This window comes from Serinus canaria, chromosome 7, assembly GCF_022539315.1.
Source record: "Serinus canaria isolate serCan28SL12 chromosome 7, serCan2020, whole genome shotgun sequence".
Classification (NCBI taxonomy): domain Eukaryota; kingdom Metazoa; phylum Chordata; class Aves; order Passeriformes; family Fringillidae; genus Serinus; species Serinus canaria.
Window position 1 is genome coordinate 600,878 of NC_066321.1, and position 9,123 is coordinate 610,000.

The following is a 9,123-nucleotide window of genomic DNA, read 5'->3' on the forward strand; positions in this document are numbered from 1 at the left end:
ACAGCAGAACTGGGAAACTCTCAGAAAAAACCCGGGCTGAAGCAGTGACAAGTTATCTGCACTCACCACAACTTTTCACAATACTCATACGCAAATGTTGGCAGGACAGAAGGGAATTAAATGAGGCTGTGGCAAGAGGGTTGAGTTTCCATCTGAATTTGTTTTGTCATAATACTGTGGCAAAATCCGATTATTCTGTGTTTTCTTGCTGGGCAGATCTTGCAGACACTCTGCAATGCAATCAAGGTTGTGTTTGACAAGAGTGCTCCAAAGTGTCTCCCCAGTGATTTGCTGAGGGAAGACAACCCTAAAATCCTGGCTTTCCTCTTTTTTATTTTTTGGTTTGTGGGAGAGAGGGTGTTCCGTGAGCTATGAAAACACAGGAGTTGAATGAGCACAGAAAGCAGGGAGGCATTGCTGGGGCCAGCCCCTCTGCTTCAGCCTGGCCTGGACACTTTATCCAAGCTTAGAGCAAAGCACATTTTGAGTTATGGGAACACCAAAACCCCAAACTGAGCCCCCAGCAGTGGTTAGTTCTGTGCAGGGAGTCCCTTTATATATTTTTCCCACCTGTGTCCCCAGTGATGTGCCAGTTTTCCAGCACAGATGGCACAGCTGCCTTGCACTCCTTTGTTTTTAAGAGAGAGCTGTGGTTCACTGTGTCACCCCTTCAAACACCATGTGACATCTTTGGATGTGGCCATGGGGAGAGGGCAAAACTTTCCATCAACTTCAGCAGGTCAAAACCTTCATAACTAATGTACAGCAAATTACATTATTCATATTTGGGCCTTTGTAGGCTGTCCCAAAAGGCAGGAGCTGCCGGGACACCAGGCTGGGGACACGGGGTCACACTGCCACCATGGGGGAGGCCATGCTTGGCACCACTGACCTCCCGTGGGTTTGTTAAAACCTGACCATCAGGAGTGGCCTTCCAAAGGATTCCAGGATCACTGGGGCTGGAAAACCCCCCCAGCCCATCCAGTCCCAGCTGTGCCCATACCCACCTTGTCCCCAACCCAGAGCCCTGAGTGCCACCTCCAGGAATTCCTGGCACACCTCCAGGGATGGGCACTGCAAACCTCCCTGGGCACAGTTCCCCTCTGGGAGCAGCTGCCTGCCTTTGTCACCAGCGATGTCCCTCAGGATGCTCTCCATGGACACACCCAAGGGGAGCAGCAGCTCCCAAAGTCTGGGCTGCCTGCAGGGGATTTTCCTCTCCGCTGTCCCCACAGAGTGCAGGAGCCACAGGGCTGCTGGAGGGCTGCTGGAGAGCTGGGGACAGGGACGGGGAGGTCGTTGGTGCTGGTGGCACTGCCCTGGGGTTTTCCTTGTGCCCCCAGGCCCAGCCCCAGCGGAGGAAGTGAGAGCAGCGAGGCTGGAAAGGCAGAAGTGAGCTTCATGTGACTGCAGCCAACAGGCTGGCTGAGGTGCCACCCTCTCACTGAGGCACGTGTGACAGTCACAGCCTGCTGGCACAGACCCCAGGACGGAGCAGAGCCTGGCACAGATGTGTCACAGCTGCCAGGGCACCAAGGCTTGGGAAACCTCAGGGTAAAAGTGATCAGCTCCTGCCCCCAGAGGCTGGGCACCAGCCTGAGACCTGATCACTTCCTCCCACAGCCCAGTTAGAGGCTGGTGGGCGTTTTGGTCACTTCTTGGCACCTCCTCACCTCTTGCCCAAGACGTGGAAGATGCTGAGGGCAGAACCCTCCCAAGCTTCTCTCCAGGGGAAATGCTCTGGGGCTGGTGCTGCCAGGCTCCCTGTGCCCTGTACATGTGGGAAGTTCCAGTCTCATCCCCAGCCTGCTGCCCCCTCCTGAGCCCCAGCCCAGCATGAGGGCCTGTGTCAAAAAACCACCCACCAAGGAGCTGTGCATCCATCCCTAGGGATTCCTTTTGTAATGAAGTCCAGGTGCCATTTTCCTTCTAAAAGCCAGGACACACCCATGTTTCTGCTGGAAACAATAAATGCTGGTTATTTGGTGAGGCAGGAGGCTGAGGAGAGACTCCTGAGGCAGGGTCAAGCTGAGCTGCACCACGTCCTCTGAGCTGGGGGTGATGCAGAGCCAGCCCCAGGTGTTCAGCAGCAGGGCAGGGCTGGCAGGGTGAAGCCATCTCCAGAGCATGATCGGTTTTAAATTGAGCCCTCCACTCAAAACCCCCAGGAAATGCGAGGGGTCACAGAGGCAGAGTGCACCACTGCTATATTGCTTTAAAAGACAATTGGATTTCTCTGTCAGAAATTGCAGTGCTTTTTTGGAAGCTGTCTTTGACAAAAGATGTCATAATCTGGGGCCATGGCTGAGCCAGAGCCCTGAGCTGTGCTTGGCATTCCGGGAGCCTGTGTGGGAATTTCACAGGGCATGGGGTGAGTGGGACAAGGAAAACTGCACTGGAGACACCCCCACAGGGCCAGGTGCTGCTCCTGGAGACCCCCACAGGGCCAGGTGGGTGCTCTCACCTGGGACACCGAGCCAGGGCATGCTGGGGTGTGCTGGGATGGGCTGGGGTGCACTGGGATGGTATGGTATGTACTGGGGATGTACTGGGATGAGCTGGGATGGTCTGGGATGGCTTGGAGCAGCAGCACTGACCAGGGGTGGGACAGCCACGCTGGGTGTGCTGCAGGGCCAGGGCAGCCCCTCTCAGCCCATGACTTCTCATCCTCCCTGTCCAGCAACCCACAGAACCCAGCTCAAAACCACCCAGGCCAGCCCCAAGCCAACCTGCCCCAATTTAACCCAACTCCATCCAGTCCCAGCCCAACCCCAACCCCAACCCAGCCCCACTGCCTCCCACCACTCCTCACCTACCAGCCCCTGGGCTGGATCTCACCTGGCTTCTCTAAAAGCTGGAAAACCCTAAGAATAGTGGAGATGATACAAATTAGATTTCATTCTCCTACACACATCTTAGAAGCTTTCCATTTTTCTGCCCCCTGTAACATTCACTGTCTTGCTCAAAATGTCCAGTTCTAGAGGTTTTGGTGTTTTTTCCTGTTCCTAAAGAAGGTACACTCCTGAAACCTTTCCTTGTATCAGGGCAGTATCACCTGCTAGCACAGGACAGCCTCCACCAGGACAGGCTCAGCCCAGGAGGAGGCAGCTCCTGCTGTTGCTGCTCCCCCTCCCCAGCAGCCAGGGCAGTTTCTCAAGAGAGCTCAAGTTGTCACCTGCCTGTCCCAGCCAGCACAGAGGGACCAACCCAAATGGCAGCAAGGTGACGATCACCTCTGCAGGGCCAAGGCATTTGTACATCCTCTTCAGTGACACAAACCCTCAGATGTCCTGTGGGCTGAGAAGTTGTCTTTTACACTTGAAATGGTATTTTGCATTTCCATTTTTCAGTAATTTATTAATTTGTGAGTTTAACAGGAGCGTGCCCTGTGCCAGGCGTCTCAATTACATCGCATAAATATTTAACACCACTGGAAAACAATCATTTTCTAACCCAAAAAATGCCGTTACAGAAATTAAACAATTGCTAAGTGACCACAGCGCTTTTTCAAAATCCCATCTACGTTATTAACCCGAGATAAGCCAAGGGAGCCAATTACAGTGCACTAAACTGTGCCATCAGCTGCCTGGGAAAGCCATTATGTTTTCAGCTTCTGTGTAGTTCAGTGAGAATTAGAGTTAAGTGTGTGTTTTGAGTGCAATGGGTTATCACCATGAAGTTAATCATACCATTACTTTTTATTGTGGTGCTGGAGAAGTTTAAGGGGACCCTGAGAGGGCTCAGTGAGAGCAGCCCCTGCAGCTGCCTGGGCCAGCAGGGTCTGCAGCGGGCTCACGGCACCCTCCAAAGTCTCCCCAAACTGTGTCACTTGTAGAATTTGCACTTGACTTTTGCAAACATTAAATGCTGCTGTGGCAGAGAACTAATTAAGGAACCCGGGCCGCTATTGCCGAGCTAATTCTGTTCGGGTTGACTGCGTGTTCAAATCTGGCTCTGGATGCTCATCTGCTGGGTGCTGTGACCAGCTATTGCGCTTGGATTAAGGTAATTACCTAGCTCAACACTTTTCTGAAACATTTTACACTAATGGAATCCGAAGCTTTTATGTGCTTCTCCGTCTTCACTTCAGAGCGCTGGGAGTGTGAAGCTGTGCTTGAGCATGGAAGAGCCAAAGCCCAGCTTATCACCAGCCTTCCAGGAGGCTTAGCTGGGCTCAGCCTCCCGTTTCTGGGGCAGCAAATGGGGTAAAAGGCTCTGGAAAGGAGGGGACAGCCGGGGGGATTTGGGATCATCCCAGGGAACAGGGACAGGAGCAGAGGGAACGGCCTCAGGCTGGCCCAGGGCAGCTCAGGGTGGGCACAGCAGGAATTCCCCCATGGAAAGGGGGCTCAGGGATTGGCACTGCCCAGGGAGGTTTGCAGTGCCCATCCCTGGAGGTGTGCCGGGAATTCTGGAGGTGGCACTCAGGGCTCTGGGCTGGGGACAAGGTGGGCATGGGCACAGCTGGGACTCCATGGGCTGGGAGGGCTTTTCCAAAGGAAATAATTTTGTGAATTTCACAGACTTGGGAAGAGCCTCAGCATTAGCAGGAGAGAGGCAACCTGCTTTGGCTCAGGGAAACCTGTGACTCTGGGACTCACCGTGATTTTCTGGGAAAAGTGCAAAATGGGGAATTCTTGTGAAAATGGCCATGGAAAGGCAAATCACCAGGAGCAGGAACCCAAAGGCAAACGGGGGCAGTAGCAGCAGAACACAACAGATCTCTCCTGGGAGGAGGAGACCTTTGGTCTGTTGAAGAGAGATGGAAGGAGAGCCACAGACCTCTCCATGCTCCACAGCCAGGCATTAATCAGCTGAGCCTGGGCTGCAGCCCCAGCCCTGGCCCTCCCTGCCCAGCGGCTGACAAGGCCATTTATGATGGTTCTCTCTGGGATGGGGCTGCCTCTGCCTGGGGAAATTGGATTGCTCTGATTCCTCCTTCCCCACAAATTGGGCAATCACTTTCAGCCTCCACCCCCGAGCTGGACTCGAGGCAGCCACCCAGACGAGAGGGCTCTCACGGCCAGTGCCCTGGAACACCCCAGCTGTGTCTGGCCAGGCTGGGGCACAGCAGTGCCCGTGTCCGTGAGGGGCTCCCTGCACTCCCCGACCCGAGCCCTGGCAGGGCAGCACAGAGCCAGGGCTGCTGATGTCTGCTGCCTTTGCCCTCCCAGAGCACAGCTCCCGCTCGCAGCAGTCACGCTCATCGCCCCAGGGCCCCATGGTGGGAGGGCTGGGGGTCTGAGCAGGGACAGAGCTGACTCAGGGACCCCTGCGGGTCCCCTCCAGCTCTGGGGGATCCCAGGTACTGTGACCCACCCCACACTCTGGGGCCTCTGGTCTGGCAGAGGCTCTGGGGCAGGAGGCAGCAGTGCTCACACGGACATCTCCCGGGACAGCTCTCAGCCCACATCCGACCTTCCCATCAAACCTGACTTTAAAAGGATTTATCAAAAAATACAGAGTGGTACAGATTCCAAGAGAAACCCAACCTCCCTCAGCCAGACCAGAAGGAAAGGATGGCCAACAATGAGTGAAACCAGCTGGTCTGGGCCCTGTTCCTTGGTCTTCAGCAGCCAGGACAAGAGAGGGACATCAATGCCAGGCTGGATGGGGCTTGGAGCACCCTGGGACAATGGAAGGTGTCCCTGCCATGGCTGGGGTGGCACTGGATGAGCTTTAAGGTCCCTTCCAACCTAAACCAGTCTGGGGTTTTCTATGATCTTATAAATTCATGAATTTTTTATTCAATTTCCTTTTATTCTCTCCAACATTCTGTGATCAGAGAGAGGGTACAGCTACAGTTTAGGCCTTTGGTAGAATTTACTTCAGTGATTAAAATAACTGCATGGAATTAGCGCAATTCTAACGTTGTTTTTTATCTTGAGTGGCAGAAAATCATTGCTTCTGGGATAATTCTTAACCTAACAGAGTGACCCCTATGAAATACATCCAAAAGTTTTATGATTTTCCCCCTTCATGCTAATTTAATGTAGCCCAATTGTTTAATCTGAAACCGAACACATTCCAAATAAAGCAATGCAGCTCACAACAAGACACTGCAGGAAATAATTAGGTTGCAAGTTGTGGAGGCTTTAATACGGTTGAAATTATATAACTATCTTTGCATTCCCTGTATGGTCCTATTAAATGCAGTCGGCATTGATGTCGGGAGCTGTCAGGAAGCAAAATGAAAAATAGTTTTAATAGCTGCTCTTTGACCTGTTTTATATTTTATGTCAATTATAACAGCACACAACCATGCATAATTATGAAGCATAGATGCATTAAAATGTACACATAATTTGTGTTCTTATGGCAACGGTTGCATTAGGATCTGGAAAACAAACGGATGGGTTCCTAATGTGAACGGTGGGGATGTGGGGCTGCTGGAGTTCTGTCTGTCTGCATGGAGTTCTGTCTGTCTGCTCCGAGTTCTGTCTGTCTGCTTGGAGTTCTGTCTGCTTGGAGTTCTGTCTGTCTGCTTGGAGTTCTGTCTGTCTGCTCAGAGTTCTGTCTGTCTGCTCGGAGTTCTGTCTGTCTGCTCAGAGTTCTGTCTGTCTGCACGGCGTTCTGTCTGTCTGCATGGAGTTCTGTCTGTCTGCTCCGAGTTCTGTCTGTCTGCTTGGAGTTCTGTCTGTCTGCTCGGAGTTCTGTCTGTCTGCTTGGAGTTCTGTCTGTCTGCTTGGAGTTCTGTCTGTCTGCTCCGAGTTCTGTCTGTCTGCTTGGAGTTCTGTCTGTCTGCACAGAGTTCTGTCTGTCTGCTTGGAGTTCTGTCTGTCTGCTCGGAGTTCTGTCTGTCTGCTTGGAGTTCTGTCTGTCTGCACGGAGTTCTGTCTGTCTGCTCAGAGTTCTGTCTGTCTGCACGGCGTTCTGTCTGTCTGCTTGGCGTTCTGTCGGTCTTCTTGGAGTTCTGTCTGTCTGCTCAGAGTTCTGTCTGTCTGCTCGGAGTTCTGTCTGTCTGCTCAGAGTTCTGTCTGTCTGCTCGGAGTTTTTGTCGGTCTGCTCAGAGTTCTGTCTGTCTGCTCAGAGTTCTGTCTGTCTGCTCGCCCCCAGGATGAAGCCCAACATTCCCAGGGACAAACATTCCAGCAGGGCAGTGCCAGCTGCCACCTGGCCCCACCACAGGCCCAGCACTCACCCTGAGCACTGAATTGAGGAAACAGTTGGGTTTTTCCTGAGTTCACCTTGAACATTCCAGGACTCCCCACCCAAGGCTGTTCACCACAAGGGTTAATTACAAACTGCAGCCCCAGGCCTGTTTCCCTTGATCATCTTTTCCTGTGTGGAATATTTTTTAACCTCCTGAGCTGTGACACAGAGCCACTGAAAAAAGTTACCTAAGCAGAACAAATGTTTTGGCAATTCCTTGGGGCTGCTGGGATGATGTTTGGTACAGGGCTGGTGTCAATGCTGTGTCCATCCCCTGCCAAGAGCTCTCCACCTTTGGGCTCAGTGGAGGAGGAGTAAGTGGTTTAATATTTCAGTTAGTTTATTTTTATTTTTATTTTTTAATTGCTTTGTTATATTTGGGTATAAAACAGAGAAAATCTAAGGGAAACCACTAAATCAGTTCCTTTTCTTCTATCAAAAAAAAAAAAAAAGCCAAGCCAAACCTCCAAGCCCTGAGCTGCCCTTCTGCCAAAAGCTCACTCGGTCTGGGAACTGATGGGATGAGGTAGAATGAGAGGGGTTTTAAGGTTCCTTCCAACCCAAACTACTCTGGGATTCCATGAAACACTTGTAAAGCTGGCTCTGAAGATTTCCCAGAAGTGATGATGCTGTGCAGCAGGAGCCTGAGCAGGCCCCGTGTCCCTGTCCCTGCTCTGAGGTGAGCCACGGTCACGGCTCTCCAGCCTGGCTCCACCAGCCCTGCTCTCCTGGCACGGGGCTCTGCAGCCCCACCGGGCAGCCTGGGCAGGGCTGGGGCACCTGGGCAGGGATGAGCCCCTGGAAAGCCTCACCTGACACACCGGGCCAAGGAAAGGTGCGCCCTCATCCCTGGGGACAGGTGAGAGGAGCAACAGTGGGACAGGACACCTGGGCACACACCTGGCATGGACAGGTGAGAGGAGCAACAGTGGGACAGGACACCTGGGCACAGACCTGGCATGGACAGGAGAGAGGAGCAGAGTGGGACAGGACACCTGGGCACAGACCTGGCATGGACAGGAGAGAGGAGCAGCAGTGGGACAGGACACCTGGGCATACACCTGGCATGGACAGGTGAGAGGAGCAGAGTGGGACAGGACACCTGGGCACACACCTGGCATGGACAGGAGAGAGGAGCAGCAGTGGGACAGGACACCTGGGCACACACCTGGCATGGACAGGTGAGAGGAGCAGAGTGGGACAGGACACCTGGGCACAGACCTGGCATGGACAGGAGAGAGGAGCAGCAGTGGGACAGGACACCTGGGCATACACCTGGCATGGACAGGTGAGAGGAGCAGCAGTGGGACAGGACACCTGGGCACACACCTGGCATGGACAGGTGAGAGGAGCAGAGTGGGACAGGACACCTGGGCACACACCTGGCACGGACAGGTGAGAGGAGCAGAGTGGGACAGGACACCTGGGCACAGACCTGGCATGGACAGGAGAGAGGAGCAGCAGTGGGACAGGACACCTGGGCACACACCTGGCATGGAGGTGGCTCCTGGCTGCTCCTGGATGAGCGGTGCCGCCCAGCCCTTGCTCGGGGGCAAGGCAGTCACCCACAGTACCTGTGCTGTGATTGTTCTGTCACCCACAGTACCTATGCTGTGATTGTCCCTCAGTTTCCCACCCACCTGTGCTGTGATTGTGCCTCAGTTTCCCACCTGTGCTGTGATTGTGCCTCAGTTTCCCACCTGTGCTGTGATTGTGCCTCAGTTTCCCACCCACCTGTGCTGTGATTGTCCCTCAGTTTCCCACCCACCTGTGCTGTGATTGTGCCTCAGTTTCCCACAGTACCTGTGCTGTGATTGTCCCTCAGTTTCCCACCCACCTGTGCTGTGATTGTGCCTCAGTTTCCCACCCACCTGTGCTGTGATTGTGCCTCAGTTTCCCACCCACCTGTGCTGTGATTGTGCCTCAGTTTCCCACCTGTGCTGTGATTGTGTCTCAGTTTCCCACCTGTGC